This window comes from Salvia hispanica, unplaced genomic scaffold (assembly GCF_023119035.1).
Source record: "Salvia hispanica cultivar TCC Black 2014 unplaced genomic scaffold, UniMelb_Shisp_WGS_1.0 HiC_scaffold_1010, whole genome shotgun sequence".
Classification (NCBI taxonomy): domain Eukaryota; kingdom Viridiplantae; phylum Streptophyta; class Magnoliopsida; order Lamiales; family Lamiaceae; genus Salvia; species Salvia hispanica.
In genome coordinates this window covers 1-20,300 of record NW_025951262.1, presented here as the reverse complement: position 1 = coordinate 20,300, position 20,300 = coordinate 1, and the positions used below count along the sequence as shown (strand labels likewise).

Here is a 20,300-nt window from a genome sequence, read left to right as displayed (position 1 = left end):
TGGTGGATTTTGTCATGTAAATATGTGAATATTTTAATGCGGGGTGAAATAGTATTGTGGTGAAGTATTTCCTAAGGGATGAGTGAGAATTAAATTGGAGCATTATTTATTTTATTGGTGTTTTCGACCCCTCCTATTTATTGGAGAAGAAATTCTATTTTCTTGGATTTAATTATTGCTTGGGATAATTATCCAAATTAAATCCAAAGTCCGAATATTCCCTATTAAATCCATGAAAATTTCGACCCTATGCTACTCTAGGGGATTTTCAAAAATTCCCCTATTTTATGGGAGAAAGGGATTTTAATTTATTATATTATTTGATCCCTTATTTATTCTCTTCCATAAATAAATTCAAATATCCTAGCATATCTTACCATATCTAAGAAGATCTTGTCATATCCTATTTAAATTAGGATTTTAATTTGAATCCTTGTGTAGAGATTCAAAAAATCACGCCTATTTCATATTAATTGGGGAGTTTATTATTTATTTCTGCTCTGTGATATTTTATCCTATTCCGTGAAATATTCAAATTAAATTATAGGCTAAATAAATAGCCTAAAATTCGAACTCCCCTATTTTTCTCTCCAAAATTTTGCCAACTACAACCACCATATCTCCTCAAATCTTTTATTTAATTAATTGTGGGATTAAATCTTACACTCTATAAATATAAGAGTGAGAACCTAAACCCTAGCATCACAAAAATCCCTCCCCCCTCTACCTCACGTCATTCTCTCTCTCTCTCTCTCCCCACTCTCTCAAAATTTTCTTCTACTTTCTCCAATATTTCTTCATCTTTTGGAGAAGAATTGAAGTTTAAATTCAAGAATCTTTGAAGAATCAAGGCTACTACTTTGTTTCTACCGTTCATTCTATCGAAAAAGGTATTTCTATTTTGATCCTTTCTTCATCTACCGATTAATCGGTGTTCTTGAGTCCACATGCATTTAGATTGAGTGAAGGGGAAATTAATTGATGAATGTGATGCACAAGTGTGTGTGTGTGGGTGTGAAACCGTGTGTGTGTGTGGGTGTGAAACCGTGTGTGTGTGTTGCGTGTGTGCGTGTGTTGTGTGAAAAACACTCATGCGTGACACGATTTGTTGATAAATCTGGAGTTGTTGTGCGAATAAAAGCGATACGATAATCGTACTTTGATTTTGAATGGTGATATTAAAACTAATCGATGGGAAAAAGGGGAACGTGGGAACATGCATGATTTTGATCGATGATTGAGACTTACTTGTAATACATAAATTAAAGGTGAGAACTCGCGCTCACGGAGTGATAGCAAGAAGAAGAACATACTTGTGACCTAGGAATCAAGGTGGGCTTTATTCTTAAACTCTCTCTTATGTTGCAAATTTATGAAAGTGGAGCAATAAGGGTGGATTAAACTGTTATGCCATGCCTATGATTATTTTGGATATTGTGTGTGCCTGATGCCTAGTTTGCGAGTGCGCTCCATTAGGCTATAGGGCTATATAAACGAATTCGGGTCTGAGTAGGGCCGCAAACCCTATCAGGCTAGCGTACACGGGAGATCGGGAGCCGTCCTTGCTAGTCGGTCGGTCTCGTGGGCGAAATTGTGTTGCAGTGAATTATAAAACTTGTCTTATTGATATTAGTCGCATGCATGATACAATGCCTTAATCATTTCAGTACCGTTTCTTTTTTCTTTTTTCTTTTTTACTTAAATCAAACAATTGGATTTTTAATTTATGCATGCATATATATATGATTAGAGTTGCGGTCAATGTCGAACTAATTTTAAATAACCGAACTAGAGACCAAATTAGGACAATTAGATCTAGTTTTTTTGATGAAATTCGCTAATGTATAAATTATTTCGGTCCTCATTGTAAGCCAAATTTACTTCATTCTAGCAGGTTTATTACTTTATTTCGCTATGTAATACCTTGAAACTACAGTATGTTTTATTTACTTCCAGTATGTTTTGAAACGATTCAACACATGTTTCATTCGAATTCATTGAACTAGATTTTTACTTCATTCATTTTTAAAAAAATACTCTCTCCGTTCCATAGTAATATGGAGGCAAATCTTTTCGACACGGTGATTAAGAAAAATTGTGTTAGGTGAGTTAAGTAAATGGAGAATAAAGTAGAAAATAGAAAAGGTAGAGAGATGAAGAGAGAAAAAAGTAAGAGAGAGTAAACTATGTGTGGAAAAATGTGTTGACTTTTACTAACAAGAGAAATGACTATTACTACGAAACGTACTAAAATGGCAAAATGACTCTATTACTATGGAACGTAGGGAGTACAATTCATTCCAGTAGGTTTATTACTTCATTCAAAAACGTTATTACTTCATTGGATAAGGTATATACTCCATTCTAGTAGGAGTTCAAATGTTTCTACACTTCATTCAAATAGTTTATTACATCATTCAATGTGTTTATTACACCATTCAATTAGGCTATCACTTTATTTTGTTGTCATAGTTGGAATTTCGGGACTATTACAGCGTCGACAGGATGATCCTGGCGTCTCCGTCCACGAAACAACGTTTATGTACAAGAATGAAGTAATAATTCTATTGGAATGAAGTTAAAACATACTCCTACTAGAATGAAGTAATATAGTATTCTGGAATGAAGTTAAAGTCTTCTAATATTTTATGATTTATTTTGCCTTTGGCTTAAGTAAAATAGGCTCGTGGTGATGGCGAAAATAATTTATATATTTATGCATCTTATCCATAAAAAACTAGATCTAAAAACTCTAATTTAATCTTAGTTCTGCGGTTCAGCAATAAGGAATGGATTTGCATAAAATGGGACTCATCCCCAGTTTGATATCACCTCGAAATATATATACATCGAATTGACTAAACAGTTCTCTATGTGAATCTCTTTTAGGATTTGTAATGTCTGTGTTTATCTCTCAAACTTGCAATTTATATGACTTTCTCTGGAAAGTCCGAATGATGAATGTGTCACGGAAAGGTTGAATTTATTGGTAAAAAGGAGATGAATCATCTGAAAATAAAAGGTAAAAAATTTAATATTCATTTCCAAGTAATTATATATAGGCTGGAAATAATTTCCCTTACTTTTTAAGCCGACAGGATAATAAGTGGCAAAAAGTAGGGATGGATCACAACAACGAGCCACCAACGACAGTGGGTCGGGCCCCCGGACCCCGGGGTCCGGAGGGGCCATGGGGGCGAGGGGCCGGGGGTTTTAAAGTCCCGGTGATGGGGATGATGGCCCGGCCGGGGGGGGGAACCGGGGGGATCTTTGGGGGTATGCGGGGGGCGGCGGGGGGGGGGGGGGGAGGTATGGATCGCGGCAGATGATGGGATGGGGGTAATTTCCGGGATGGGGGGGTCACCGGGGGGGGGGCCCGGTTCGCCCCTTCCGGATTTTTCCGCCGTCTGTCGCCCTGGGACGCGGTTCTGGGATGATTTTTTGTCATTGCATGACATGGAAATCGATCTCGGGGATCCGGACCTCTGGCCCCGGCGGGGGGGGCCGGGCGAAGAAGAAAGACGGGGGAAAGGGCGGGTGGTGGAAAAATCGCCCGCAGGGTGCGACACCCCCCCGGGGGGAAGTGGACGGGGGGGAAAATGGCCCGGGGGGGCCCGGGGGTGGTTGGAGGTGTGCGGGCCCCGTGGTCGAAAAACCGGGGTCGCCATGTGGGGGGTGGGGCCCACGGAGCCGCGCCCCGGGGAAAGACCCGGGGAGGGGTCGGAAGGGAGGGGGCGCTGGGGGCCCGCGGTCGGCCTTTTTTGGCGTTTGCCCCCCCCCGTCCTAAAAGTGGGCGGAAGGGGAGGAGGGGAGGATAGCAAGTGGGTTTCCCCCGCAGCGGGGGTGGATTTCCATTTTTTGGGAATCTATGGGGTCAAAGGACTCCAGAAGTTCGGGGGGGTCGCGGGGGGGCCCCGGCGGGGGCGAACTATTCCGGGGGCTCCCCCGGGGCGGCGGACCCGCCTCCCGGATCGGGGGTTACCCCTCCCCCCTGCCGTCCCCCTCGCCGGTTGGAAAAAGCGGGGCGGGAGGGGAGGTCCCCATCGCCCGGGGGCCCCCCGGCAGTACCCTTTCCTTTGGAAAAAGCAGAGGGTTTCGAGTTTTTCGGGTTGGAGGCCCCAGGCCCACGGAAAAGATGTTTTTCCCGTTGGAGCGAGTTGTTTGGATCCCGGGAAACGAGAGGGGGGGTTCCCCGGGGGCCCCTTTGGGGTCCGGGGGGGGCGGGGGGCGCGAGGGAGAGAGAGGGCTCGTGTGTGGAACCCTTTTTTTTTAAAAAAAAATATGTTTTTTTTTTTTAATTTTTACTTTTTTTATGAAATGAATTAATTTTCCCGTATACTTTTAAATTTAATTCCGTAATTTAATCGTAATTTTAATTCCCTAAATTAGTATTTTTTTAATTATTTTTTTTGTGGTGACCTAAATCGATGTGGGGTGGATTTTTTGTTTTTTTGGGTGGCGGGAGAGGGTTTGGCTTTTGCGGCCATCTCTAAATTTTGGATGGTGTGCCTTATTTGTTAATCGAAATATTTGTTCTTTAAAAAACTTACCTTAATTCATTTCAATAAATAAATAAAATTACAAATAATAAACCATCTAAGTCATATCCTATGAATATCCGTTCGGGATTAGGAGTCCCGTTGACCATTTTTCGTTCATTAGAATTGGTTAGACGTTTCCAAAAAAGTGAAAAAAAATATTATAAAATAAAACACTAAAAAAACAAGTAAAACACCAAAGAATAAAGCAAATAATAATGCAAATGGATCCCCCTTCAATTATTAAACCAAAATTTTTTTAAAACCCCCCCTTAAGGGACTCTTAATGCCAAAGGAGGGAGTCTATCTACGGTCCTTGTTTGTCATCTTCCACGATCGGGCATTTAAAATTACGTTCCAAATTAACTTTTCTTTTGGGGTAAATAATTGTCTTTCCCTTTTTGAAATATTTCCAAAAATTTATTCATAAATTTTAAAAAAGTGAATAAAAGTGAGTTGGAAAAAAAAGAAAAAAAAGTCCCAAGGATGGTTTAAAAAAATGAATTGTTTCTCTAACTAAGTCACAGCACATTCTTTTGTGATATTGAGTCTCTACTAGATCGGGTTTTCTCTAAAGGCCTTCTATTTTGCACAAAAGTCAGTGGTGATTTACTATTTAAGATATCTAAACTAAAAATTCGATTAATAAATTAAAAAAAACCCTGAAAATGAAAGAAGAGGAAATTGAATCTGGAGTGAAGAGGGTTTTTGTATCTAAAAAGTATTTAATTATTTGGTTTGTTTTAATTCATGAACTTTTTTTTTAAATTTTTAACCAAATGCCACCCTCTATGCTCAATTTATTTTCACTCACTAATTTTCTGCAAGGGGCTATCGATAAAATTGTTCAATTTTCTGATTAGATGTGACGTGGTTTTTTGTTTGTATACTAAATTTAAAATTTTAAAAAAAAATTTTTCTTATGGAAAAGAAATGGGCGATATTTTCTTTTTGTCCTTAAATTTTAACCGCCAAAAACGCTCTTTTTAAAAAAGAAAAACCCTCTTTTTATTATTTAAATTCCAAAATTTAAAAAAATTTCCAAATTTTAAAAATACATTAAAAATTAAAAAATTTCATAATTAAAATCTTAAAAAAAAAAATTACATAATTAAAATACTAAAAAATAAAAATTACATAATTAAAATCCTAGAAAATAAAAATTACACCGTGGAAGACTAGTCCTCTAACCCTGAATTGCCTCTTGAGACCCGGATCATTTGTTCATGTGTTGCAAGTTGCTCCGGAGTCATCTTAGGCGTATCGTTCAAATAAAGTTGACCCGATTTCGGGGTGGAGGAGGCAAGAAGCGGGAGCGGCGGGCGGCTGGAGTCGAGCGCGACGCGAGTGGTCGTCGCCTTCTTCCTTCTTTGCGTCGCGAGGAACGCTCGTGGCTCGGGCGTAAACGAGTGATGCGCCACCAATACGTTTCCCGGTCATGGTTCGTGCCAACTTCCGGATCTTGGAGCGCGCAGTAGGCTTTGAACATCGCCATCATCTCACCCGGAGTGTACGGGGTGCGGATGCCACGAACAAGAGGGTAGGAACAAGTAAGAGTAGGAGTAGAGCTGCTGCTCCCTCCGTCTGGGTTCGAGTGCCCACCGAACCCGGAGGCGTTTAGTCGTGCCCGGGTAGAACGGTAGCCACCGGAGCTTGCGAACTTGGGTTTGAAGAGGAGCGTAAATTGTGTTTCCGGACTAGGGAATTGGCCGGTCGAACCAATCGTGGTTCCGACCACGAATCGAGGGTGATCGCGAGCCGGACATTGTGTAGTGTGGTGGGAATTTAGATGAGAGAGTATGAGGAAAAAGATGAGAGAATGTAGATGATGATAGAATAGATGAGAATGTGTTTTTTTGTGTTGAAGTGGGGAATTTATAGATGAAAATGTGAATTTTGGGGCAAAAAAATTGAAAAATAAATTAAAAGTGAGAAGAAAACAGATATATTTTTATTAAATAATACTACAACTTAAATACATTTTCGTAAATAAGTACGCACGTAAGATAAAAAAACATGAATTATAGATAAAAAAAAAAGTTTCCAAGTTGAGAGACAGATACAGAATTCAGAAATAGAGGGGGCGAAACATATACTACTACTATCTTGGTTAGAATGGATATGACTATTTTTTAATTTTTTTATTTTTTTGAAGCGACGTCGCAGGCAAACTGAAAGGGCAACGTGACAATTTGTATCCAGATAAGGAAAAATTAGGCACAGAGGGGTGCGAACATCAATAAAATTGATCGATACTTTTTATAATTCAACACTTAATCAATTTTATGGATTTGATTGTTTTGTTAGAACGTGTCTACACCGCTCAACTAGTAATCAAAGTGGCAAATAAGATATTTCCACGTTTCGATTATTGGTTTCACTCAATATGCGTTAAACATAAAGACAGCTATTCAATCAAACAATTTAAATGAAAAACTAGCTATTGATAAGCTTTTCGCACTTAATAGTTCATCTTAATATAATTTAATCAGTTTTTCTTTCGTCCTTCTAATTATATGCAAACGACTGCGGACATGCATCGAATATCTTTTTATTTTGGTAAAACTAATTATTCTAAATGCTCAACTAATTTGATGGTATTACCAATTTCAATCTGATTAATTATATGATGTTGCAGATTTTGTGGTAGATATATCGCCATAAGCAATTAATCAAAAAATGGTCTGTGATTTCTTAAATCCAATGAAAAAATTGAAAGTTGGGACGAGTCGTTTTATCCTATTTTGACAACGGCATTGTAAAATGCATAGGAAAGATCACATTCATGCCTCGTGTCCACACTACTAAACCAAACTCCGATCTCAATTAATTAATCGACACATTTATTTTTTTCTTAAAAGCCAACAAATCAACATTTCCATTACTATTGATGGCGACAAAAATAAGTACAAGTCTTCATAACCATAAATTTATCACCACTGAATGCTGACCGATCAAATGATGGTGGAGCCAAAATTCATACTACTACTATTCTTTTTAGATATTATTTTTAATATTACTTTACCAATACAACAATGCAGTCTGCATGATTTTTTAAATACTTGAATTCCCTAGCTTTTAATATGAACTTCAATTCCAAATTCAAGTATTTATACTAAATAATTAGTATTCATTACTAAAAATGAAAACACATTTATCACTATTTTATTTCATATCTTTTACTTTACTCTCAGCATCTTTCTTGGAACGGATAAAGTAGTGAATTTGAAATTGAAAGCTCCAATACAATTTCATGTCCCAAACAAAGCCTTACCGACTGATGCTGCACAACCACTCCTCTGTATATATATAATATAAGTATAAGAAGCGAATCCACACACTAATCAGTAATCACTTAATCAGTCTTGGTCTCTTGTTTGTTATTTCTTCCGATGGTTCTCTCCAAGGCCGCTTCCCAGTCGGATGTCTCAGTCCACTCGACTTTCGCTTCGCGATATGTTCGCCACTCTCTCCCCAGGTAAATATACAATTACAAACTCAAACTCAAACTCAAATTAGATGGATCTGAATTCCCCTGCGAAATTAATTAATTAGGTATAAGATGTCGGAGAATTCGATCCCCAAGGAAGCGGCGTACCAGATCATCAACGACGAGCTGATGCTGGACGGAAATCCGAGGCTGAATCTGGCCTCCTTCGTCACCACGTGGATGGAGCCGGAGTGCGACAGGCTGGTGATGACCGCCATTAACAAAAACTACGTCGACATGGATGAATACCCCGTCACCACCGAGTTACAGGCGAGTACTCATTTTTCTCCCATCCATTCCTCCCCCAATTTCTTTATTTTTACTTTATTACTCTTAATCCCTTCTAAAATATTTGTTTTTCTTACTTGAAATATATGGATATGATTCATACAAATGATTAGTTGATTACTAATGACTCAAATTTACATAATGAATCCATTTAGTAATATTTTTAGTTCAATAAATCTATGCAACCAAACTTATTTTTACTAAACATACTGCATGATTTAATAACTCTAATTAATATTAAAATATTATTCAGTTACTCCTACTTTATTTTATACAAATTTCAATATTCTAATAAAAAAATCTTATGTGGATAGCTAATGTGGCTATTTTTCATTGCACTACTCCGTACTGTATTAATCAATTTGAACACGTCACTCTTCACCTCCCCACAGTCGCACTAGTTTGGTAGAAAAGATATGCACGTATTTTAATCATTTAATTACGAGTATAGTATGTATATGTAGATGTAGGAGGCGTTCGGTTGGTTATATTAATTGTGTCTCGCCGACTTACTAATTTGATGCTCGGTTGCCGCAATCTAAATTAATCTGAGCCCACAAGGCCCGTGTCAAGCCCATCTCAATGTTGCCATTTTAAGTGTTTATGGCAGACAACTTATCGCACCACTAACCCTCCGATTAATTTAATCTCACCCCTCTCTTCTCTCTCTTAGTTGCTGTCATCAATTACAACATTAACCGACTAGTCACATCTCAATGGTGGCATCTTGATAAAGCCCATCTTGAGCTATCCCATACTACAATCTCAAGACTATTTATCTAACCAACCGAACAAGGCCATAGTGTGTGCATTCAACGTCCGACAATAACATCACTCAGCTAATCAGTTTCTTTTAACATTTTTTTACATCAATATATTTAACTAATAAATTCACTTTACACAAATTAGGGATTGCAATTTGTCAAACTAAGACCAACAACTCCTCGAGGATGATAGATGAATACTAGTATGGCATCATGTCAATGCGCTTATAAAATTAACCACTCACGCTGGTATCCGATGCATAGATCCTTGATTTTTATTTTTTTTATTCTTTTGATTTTATTAGATTTCCGAACTTTGTTTAATTTGTTATAGGAGTATTTCAAAGATGGATGAGACCCAAATTACTTTACATTTTAAGAAAGCCAAGTAGTAATGCATCCTCCGTCCTATCAAGATAACTCACTTTCTTTCTATTATTCCAACTAAGATGATCCATTACTTAAAATGAAACATCTTTATCTCTATTTTATTCCATCTCTTATTTTACTCTCTCCTCTCAACACAAAAATAAAATCGTATAAGAATCCTACACGCAAAGAGGTCATCTTCCTTGGAGGGAGTATATTTTTGATATACTCTCCCTTTGTTCAAAGAAAATAGTTTCATTTGTGAACACAAAAAATTTAATGGGATTTTGGTATAAAAAAGTAGGTAAAGTAATAAAAATGAAGAAAAAAGTAGATACAATATGAGAGAAAGAATGAAAAGTGAGTAAAGTATTGAGAGAAACTTTGTATTTTTAAAATGAGATTATTTTTTGTGGATATCAAAAAACAGCTAAATGAGATTATTTTTTATGAACGGATGGAATATATATTTCTAAGTAGAAAATAAAGTAAAACGATTATATCTGCTGCCAACTTATGATGTTAAGATAGAGCTACTAATAATTTATGGTAAAAAAGTTGATATTTTTGCCTAATTAATCGAAACAGTCTGGAACACGCTAGATAGTGGTCCAAACGCTGCTGGCCCAACTAGGTGAGGAAGAAACGGAAAATTTGTCCTCCATCAAGTAGGATGGAGAATAGGATGTTTTGGTTTTATTTAAAAATTAAATGTGTCAAGTGTTGGGATGATGGATCCAAAAATATGTTAGTCATTACAAAAAATTAAACTGTCAAATGTAGAAGAATATGAAAAAGAATTTATACACGCCTTACAAATTACATATCACTTAATACTTTAATTTTTCATGGTCCAAACCTACCTAGGAGTCCCCTGCGACTTAAGGATTTCACTCTAGAAAGTAGAATTAAGAGTCCGTTGCCAAAACCTGACATGTTTAGCCATTTGGGGCTGTTCACCAATTAAAGACATTAAGACACATTTACATTGTTTTATATTTTTAATAAGTGGGTTCTATATAATTTACCAATTCTTTATATTCAGATTCTATTATAAAAACACAAAGAATGAGATCCATGTTTCATTAATTTCTTTATAAATTTTTTTCATAAAGTTAAATAATTTCTTAAATTCACGTGTCAAAATGTATCTTTGAATGATTGACCGAATGAGTTTATATTCTTAATAATTTCTGGTCATGGGATGCCATATACTCCTATATGGATGACAATGTTGAAATTGTGTTGGAGCAGAACCGGTGTGTGAACATAATCGCGCATCTATTCAACGCACCGCTGGGAGACGACGAGACGGCGGTGGGAGTGGGAACCGTGGGATCTTCGGAAGCCATAATGCTGGCCGGTCTGGCCTTCAAGAGGAAATGGCAGAACAAGATGAAAGAGCTCGGGAAACCCCACGACAAGCCCAACATCGTCACCGGCGCCAACGTCCAAGTCTGCTGGGAGAAATTCGCCCGCTATTTCGAAGTGGAGCTCAAGGAGGTCAAGCTAACCGAGGGATACTATGTCATGGACCCTGACAAGGCCGTCGAGATGGTCGACGAGAACACCATTTGTGTCGCCGCCATCTTAGGCTCTACTCTTAACGGTGAATTCGAGGACGTCAAGCGCCTCAATGACCTCTTGCTCGAGAAGAACAAACAAACAGGGTACCTAATTCTCCGTCCCATTAAAAATGAAACTATTTCCTTTTGCTCTCCCATTAAATATGAACGTTTCCGTTTCCTAAAATAGAAACAACACTATCTATACTTTTTCTTTCTCTTACAAAACAACACTGCATAAATTCTCATGCCGAATATTTATTGGAACGGAGGGAGTATATAACAATCTATTTTCTCTTGGCAGATGGGACACCCCCATTCATGTGGATGCTGCTAGTGGTGGCTTCATTGCTCCGTTTTTGTATCCGGAGTTGGAGTGGATTTCAGATTGCCGTTGGTGAAGAGTATCAATGTGAGCGGGCACAAATATGGGTTGGTGTATGCCGGTATCGGGTGGGCCATTTGGAGGACCAAGGACGACTTGCCCGACGAGCTAATCTTCCACATCAACTATCTCGGATCAGATCAGCCCACCTTCACCCTCAACTTTTCCAAAGGTAATGTATCTCACTGAAAGGACAATCGACTGCACATTAGTTTGACATTGTCCACTTTGCTTTTGGGTCACCCTCGAAAGACCTCAAACTAATTGAGATTGGACAACAGCTTCCAACTTCACTCCATTCTCCGATGTGGATGGGTTAAGTTCATCAACTAAGTTTGATGTTTCAAAATTTGCAGGGTCCAGTCAAATAATTGCTCAATACTATCAACTCATTCGGCTAGGTTATGAGGTAAAGTAATCAATCTCTACATATGCTCAATATTTCTTAGTAGGAATACAATAAAATGAGAATAGAGACCTTAATTTAAAAATGCAGGGGTATCGCAACATAATGGAAAACTGCCAAGAAAATGCGATGGTGCTAAAAGAAGGCCTCGAGAAAACAGGGCGCTTCACCATTGTGTCCAAGGACCACGGCGTCTCCGCTGGTGGCGTTCAGCCTCAAGGACAACAGCCGCCACAACGAGTTTGAGATCTCCGACATGCTCCGCCGCTACGGGTGGATCGTCCCCGCCTACACAATGCCGCCAGACGCGCAGCACATCACGGTGCTTCGCGTTGTCATACGCGAGGACTTCTCGCGGACTCTGGCAGAGAGGCTTGTTCTGGACATCGAGAAGATTATGCACGAGCTCGACACGATACCGTCGAGGGTCACTGAGAAGATCACCACAGACGAGGAGCATGCTGTCGTGGTGAAGAAGACTGCCCTTGAAGTGCAGAGGGAGATCACTGATGCTTGGAAGAAAATGGTTGCTGATCACAAGAAAAAGACCAAGGGGGTTTGCTGATTATCTTATTATTTTAATATACATAATTACGTGAAATGCTACTGCTTTGGTTTGGGGCATTATTAGGATGAACTATGTTTCGTCCAGCTCTGTTTGTGTCGTGTGTTAATATTTGATCTGCGGAGTTGAGAATTTTTAGGATTTTAAGAGTGTATTATGCGTACCTTATGTTTATTGCTCTTTTTCTTATATATAGAGAGGGAGATTTAGTTTTTTACTCATAAAATAATCTCCAGAAACTCTCCAGTCTCCACCATCCTTTTACAGCTCCGCATAATTTTCTTGGCTCTTCAACTTCGTCCAATAAAAAATCTCAGATTACGTATCAAGAAATTGAGAGAGGTAGCAGAACATCATCAATTGAAAATAAATTCAGAATAGGGGGAGATGGAGAAAGGGTGCTGAAAGGGTTAAAACAGGAAAACTCACAACGATGAAGAGAAAGGGTTAAAACAGGAAAACTCACAACGATGAAGAGAATTAAAACAACATGGAGAGTGGAGCAAGGGTGAAGAAAGAGATGAGAAGTTAAAATTGAGATGATTTAAAAGTCTGTGTAATCATTAAATTAGGGTAGCCAAAAAATTGAGGAGGTGAGAAACGATGAAGAATTAAATTACTGAAGGAGATAATATAAGTACTGGATTTCTCATTGAGAGAAACTAATAGGCCAGATTTAACTAATTAATGAAAAATTGCAGGTTCATTAAAGCCAAAAGAGATGCAATGAGAGAACCATAAATGTAGATTAAAAAACAAAGCATCGTTCAAACTGATTTTGCTCATTAGGTATAGTACTCGCACATTACAGTTTAAAATTGGCTTATACAGTAGTTGAAATTACAAGAAGCAAAGATCTGAGAAAAGAGCGTTACCAAATTTTTTTATCGTCATAATCGAAGATCTCTCGCCTCATATCCCCTTTCATTTGCTAATCACGCCATGAATACATTACACAGTACTTGATTATGCATCACACTCTTGCCATACTTCTCGGTCATGAATCAGTGGCGATAACTTAACAACGAATATCGAACTGAAAGTGATTTCCTTCACAGGAGAGAGTTGATGTTTGCAAGTAAATCACATTACCTCCATGATGAACCACCGAGTCTGATCACCTCCTCGGTACCACTGGGCCTGTAAGGGCGACCCTCCAAGGCCTCAGCCACCTCTTACTAGATGCAGATTCTTTTCCTTACTTTAGGGTAAATGGATTGTGACCACTTTAAAATTTTGCTTACCATATTCACGGGGGCTCCGACTTTGACTCCGGCTCCTGCTCCTGCTCCTACTCCTACTCCTATTTCTGACGGGAAATGCCTTCTCTCCCAGTCTTCACGGCCCTCCTATCATAACTCCTTCTGTAGGTGTCTTGGGATCTTTTGTCATAATCATGTCTCCTATCCTTACCTTTTTTCCCGGGTCTCTTCGCCTTCATCGTCCCTGTCTCTATACCGCCATCCCTGGTTCTGTCTTGATCACAGTTGTCGCCTTATCCTTGCCTCTGTCTCTCTCCCTTCCAGGATGATCCCGTCACCATTTTGGGGGGGATGCCTTTATTCATTACCTCGATCATAAGAATGATTAGCTGTACAACTGGAGATGAATCCCTAGTTATTGTCCATGAGGGGCACGTTGACCAAAGAGACAGAAAGGGGCAGCCTTGACAGAAGGTGGTCTTCTTAGTCTCTTCACTTCCACGAGTGGTCTCACCAGTAACTCCACAGTGTTTAAAGGGGCATTCATATTTTCAAGATTGGACAACAGTCCCAATACCAGCACCGGAATACGAGGAAGAAGTTTTCAAAATAGTACTGCATACAGAAAACAATTTATCAGAAAGGACAAAGATGCTGATGGTAAAAAGCAACAATCTAAAAATTTCAATTCAAAGCAAGAGCAGAGATGCACAACCTGTCCAAGAAGAAAATCTCACATACGCACCCATTGTTGTCATACCCATTGCAACCAGGAGAGAACTCCTGGAATTAAGAGATGGACATAAAATATAGTGATGTTTTGGTACAAGTTGACGGTGAAATAAAAAGAAAATTAATAACATAATGGTGCTGACATAAAAAAAGGGGAAGCCACTAGACAATTTGAGAATATATTCAAGAAAAGTTCCCCCATAGACTAGCGCAACAGCCTAAGTAATGCAGAATGGGTACCCAAATGAAAAAGAACTAGAACAGTCAGATGGTAAAACAATGAATAACTTATCATATATACAACAAAACCTTGTCCAATTTTTTTTAAAAATTTCCCCACATAGCAGGTCACCGGGAGGGAATCATGCCAATGCACCACTGATGAATTGTAAAATTGTTCCATCCTGGCCATAATGCATCAGAACAACGGGAAAATTTCCAGTCATATAGGCAAGAGATCATCCAAAAATAACCCATACAGAACAATCATAGATTCCCTTGCAGTCAGTGAGAGATAGCACGGTAGTTTATAAAATTGTTAAATAAAAACATTAAAATAATAGGGTATCAAAAAGTACCATAAGAGAAAGTTTTCATTAAAGGAGATGACTTGGAGAAATATGCAAACCACAGTGCCTGGTTTTATTGAGAATATGCCACAGGAAAAAACATGCTGAATGTTTTTGAAGATAAAAAAATTCACATATTTGTGCTGTGAATGCTATATTTGTTTGCCTAAATTATAAATTATTTTCACTAAGATGGAAATTTGGTCGCTTTGAGAAATATATTAATGATTAAATTAATATAACAAAATTCTACATGTAAGCTAGTTGGCTGGCTCGATGATTAGATAGACATCTGTTCTGTGTGCCCATTGAAAGTCTAACACATTATAGTCATTTCAAACTACATAAAACCAACTTTAAAAAACCCAGTTCATAAAAAAAAATAACTTTTACAGAATAAAGGGAAAGGCATATCGGCATACCTCATCATTTTTAAAAGGGGTTACACCAACTCCATAAAGTCTTTGGGTCGGCTACATACCTTTGATAAGAAATCCTATCTGAAAAAAAGGGTATATTAGAAAAAATCAATCATTTCATACCAATAACTGTAAACACCTTAAAACAGAAAATAGGAAAATCTTCTATGACATATCTACCGGGGAAAAGGGTCTTACTGCTCTAATATAAGGAGAATCTGGGGGTTCAATAAGCCATGCATTTGCTTGACAGTGAGCTTCATAAGAAAGAATTTGTGAGAAGGCAGAAAGAGTAGAAAGGCCCGGCAGTTGCCAGTCATCCATGGCTCCACATTTTGACAGTAACATAAATCTCATCAATAACTTCATGATATGTTTTCAATTTCAACAAGTCACAAAATAATCAGAAGAAAGTATATTCATGCATCTTTCCCCCAATAATTGATCAAATGGTCTCCCAGATGACTTTATCTCGACATTATGGATCACCCTTTCCCTAAATGACAAGGAATCAAAGATCATGTAACTAAATAAATGATCACGAGAAATCGATAAACAAATATCCCTCCAACACATGCAAAAGAAATACTATAACGATGACAGAAAGAGAATCACCCGGTTTACATTCGGGCCCAAAAATATATTAAAATAAACCAATACTGTTAGAGGGTGGTTTCCTCTTCTGAGAAATTCTTTTTTTTTTTAGGTATGAACACCTTTCCCCCAGAAAAAACCCAAAGTTTCAGATAATATTTTATTTGCAGTAAAAAAATGTTTTTTTATTTTAAACATTACTATATTTCTTACGAAATAAATGTTTCCCCTTTGAATGAAAACCCTTCAATAATCAGTCAAATTGATCAAATCTAAAACAGATATTTTTTCACTTATATACAACTCCCTATCTCAAAATACCCTTTTCCCCCCAAAAAATCCTAAAAAAAAAGAACATGTCATAACCCTAGCTGCAATCGAAAACTACATGAAATCCGACAGTACAACCACTCAATTACAAATGCGCCTAATCAGAATACATTTAAAATATATCTTTCCTCAAACTGAAAGATAAAGCAGCTATGAGAAAAAAAAATAATAATAATTTTAAATAAGAAAAAGACATTCGGGGCGCGCAAATTACATATACGATTGGGGATTGAAGAAATCGAAAACCCAAAAAAAGTTAACCTGGCTACAAATTATTGTAATTGAGTGAAGCAATGATCCTTTTCCTCACCTTGAATGAAATGGGGGGAAAGGAAAAGGAGAAAATTTTGGGGGAAACCCTAGACGGAATAGTAATGGGGGGATTTGGGGATTAAAAATGTAAATATTGACTATTCGTTGGACCCCCAAATGCGTAGATAAACCCGTATTTATACAAAAATTTAAATTAGTCGACTTGTTTTATAGCAAATTCAAATATAGCAAATTCAAATATAGCAAATATTAATGCATGGATAATTAAAAATATGGACTCCTATATTTAAAGGAATGTTTTTTTACTACTCCATCGTCCCAAAAAGGGATGCTTTTTTTTCACACCGTATTTGGAAAATTGATATCTATAAAATAGTTAAAATGGAAAAATTAATAGTTTACTAGCTGTTTCCCCCACTCTTCGGGTGAAGAAACAATTCTATTTTTTTTTCTTTCTTATGTTGATTTATATTTCTTCCCAAAGCATGTTCGGGGCTTTCGCACTTATGTTGGGGCTCTTTTCCATTTAGTGGGTAGGTTTTTTTTTTGCTTTCTATGCCCTTTCCTTGCATTTGTTTTCATTTCACTAGTTTCTCATTTGTTGGATGCTTTTGCAATTTTTTTAGGGAGTTCGGGGATCGGTTTTCCGGGTTAAGTTCTAGATTTATTTATGCGTCGATTTCATGTTTGTCTAAAATAGGTCCAACGTTTTTTTGGTGTCTTGATTTATGAGCCTTTATGTTCTTACTTTTTTGTTTGTTAAATGTCCATGGAGTTTTTTGCAAATTATAATGCGAAGATAAAATAGTAAGATGTCCTTTAGGAAATGCGTTTGGGTTCGGTTTGATGTTTTGTCTTTTTCACATTTTTGCAGTTTTTGCTATTTTAGGTAATGTCCTTGTTGTATTTTTTATGCATTTCCTCTTTTTGGTAGTTCAGACAAAGTCGTGTCATTATTTTTTCGGCCCATTAAGTTTGATCTAGAATACCACATTCACTTTCCCAGTCTAGTTGATCGTTTTGATTTAAGGTTTGGACCTTTTCCAAATCGTGGTAACACACCACAAGTTTGGTAGCAACCAAAAACATCATGACATCATCAAAAATAGTGTTCTTGGTCCGTGTCCATCTCTTGGAATTCTTACTTCAATGTGCTAGTTAATTGTTGATATGGGTTAAGGTTTTTTTTTTGGGGGAAAAGTGGGCCCAATAGGTTTTAAAGGCGCCCCGCCCAGTTAATCGGTAGGGTGAAACACATGCACATGGATGCACGTAGGCGGCTTAGGAGTAGCGACAAGCTACCTTAAGCACGTACGATAGTGTGACGACCACATGTGTTTCTACTTCTTGCCAATGCTCAATCCAAACCTTGCAGATTATTAAATTTATCAACTTATTGATTCTAGAATATTTTTCTACTAAAGTATACTTCAATGCAACATACAAAAATAAATCATAGACCCCTGCATTCCTTGGATCTACATACTTCAATGCGAATTCACTTAAACAAAACCTTCAATGACATTGAGTAAATGAGGCCAAGTCAAATATCAACACATATCTAACATTCAATGCAAAGTATTTTGTTATTTTCGAGGAAATCGAGTTAAATAAATTTGTGAATTCAAAAAAAAATGGTATTGAGAGATCAATTGAATGAAATAGACAACATCACCTTATTATGGGTTAACTAGACGTTTGTCATAGCAATAGAAATACCTCCATCCGTCAACCTAGAAGAGATCTGATGGGTTGGGCTCTAAACAGGCGATGTTACAAAGCGAAGGCGGAGAGAGAGAGATGTGAATCTCTGGAAACTCCTAAAATGTCGACCTTCTTTTTGACCAAAACTTGAGCTTCGAGGTTAACTTGGATTTGAGGTGAGGATAAAATGTAGAAGAAGGATAATTGAGGAGCGAGAAATAGTGCACTTAAGAAGTGGCCTATGTTGAATCGAAGATTTTTTGGGTTACACGATCGGGGCGAGGAGGATTGTCCGATCTATGAGCTGGTAGCTACGAAACCAAATTTGAGTGGAATTAGAAATATATCTGGGTAGATTCTGATCAATCTATTTGGACAAGCATGGATAACTATCCATACATCTCAACTATTCCATTAATTGACATGTTTCATTTTCTGTTATAATGTTTAGCATTTCTTGTGTTTGGTAGTATTTTATATATTTATTAGGAATGAATTTCTTATAATATTATTATTGTTATAGTTAGCTGTCAGCTCATGCTCAACATGTCATTTTAGAGGAACACATTTACTGTCTTGTGCTAAAGTCTCTGTTGTCAAATAACATATTTCAGGGTAATTTCATTCTTAAGAAGTGCACGTACGTGAAATTTCAAGCCTTGTTTATAAATTACGATGTGTGAAAAACTATGGACATTATTAAAATTTATTGTACTATAACTGGTCTATCATCAATATTATTTTCCAACTAAGTCACCTTGATCTTCATGGGCTTAAGTGAAAAAGAAATGGGCTAGAATTAGATTAATATGGATTAATTAATTATGGTTGGGCTACGGAAATTATATTAGTTCATAAGCCCAACAATCATGGAGCCTAGTGACTCTTTTTCTATATAATGGTTATTTATTCTCCATTGTGGGAGATGAAAAATAGCGTAACAATAGAGAGAAAATACGTAAAAGCTCACATGCAGAAAGAAATTCCTAGCATTCTTCTACGGAGCAATTATGTCGAATAGTTCTGCATGGATTGGATTGCACGTGAACCTCGATAGAAGTGGATTCCAGCTTGCGGGATTCCAATCGTAGAAAACAACACAACAAGTAGATTTAGTTCAGTCGTGTTTTACATGCTCAACTTGCTATATGATTATGAATCTAGATATGTTATTCTTGTATGCAATTTCTCTGTAGCTCGTAGATGAATACAAGAATTCCTTCTTGATATTATCAAAGCCTAGTGTTCGATTCATAATATGTTGTACCTGTTTCACCCGTGGATTAACTGTGATCGCGTAATTGAAATTTTCTGAAAAATAAATGAAAACTACAACATTTATGGATTAAGTTTGAATTTGAATCAAAGTTTTAAAACTTTGCTCTGGTTTGGGAGAACTTAGATTTCTTATTTTGGCTAGGATTGTAAACAAGTTCAACTTCATGATACTGAAAGTTAACAACGACATTAATCCGAAAACGAAGGTGGTGACGTCGATCACTGAAATTTTGATCAACGTGGATAGAGGGGGGGGGGGGGGGGGGGAATGTTAGGTCGGAGAGAGAGTGCAATTAAAAAGAAGGATGAAAGGATTCCGATGAAAGTGAGATGATTCTAAAAAAAATCAATTTTGGTATTAAAACTTCAATAAATGCTTAATTAGAATACCATAAAAAAAATTACTCCGTATGCTTGGTTGATTCTTAGACAAGTGTTATTCCCTTTATTCTCATTTTTTTAGAGGAAGTGATAAAATTGACAAAATCGAGGAATTGAAAAGGATTTTGGCCATTCATATATATTATTTGATAAAATGAGAAAAAATACAAGCATACAAATTAAATAAAGCTAGGAGTAGAAAAAGATCTTGCCATTGAAAAGATTTTCACCTGTGGAATACGTCCACATACGGAGAACGTAACTTGTCACGTCATCCCGTTGAAAAATAAATTAAACATGTTTAATTTACTAAACATAGAAAAAATCCTTATTATAAAACATTTGCCAAACTAAATAAGATACTTATATCATATGCATAGTTAACCCATCCTTTTTACGCCAAAGCTTTTTACAAAGGTATTATTCCTCTTATCTATATGTATTCACG

General features: G+C 37.2%; 2 pseudogenes; one reads left to right on the top strand and one right to left on the bottom strand.

The window, feature by feature from the left end:
* Positions 1 to 7,771: 7,771 nt before the first annotated feature.
* LOC125197821 lies at positions 7,772 to 12,544 on the top strand (annotated as a pseudogene).
* A 1,321-nt stretch (positions 12,545 to 13,865) lies between these two features.
* On the bottom strand, positions 13,866 to 15,814 carry LOC125197818 (annotated as a pseudogene).
* Between the last annotated feature and the right edge of the window lie 4,486 nt (positions 15,815 to 20,300).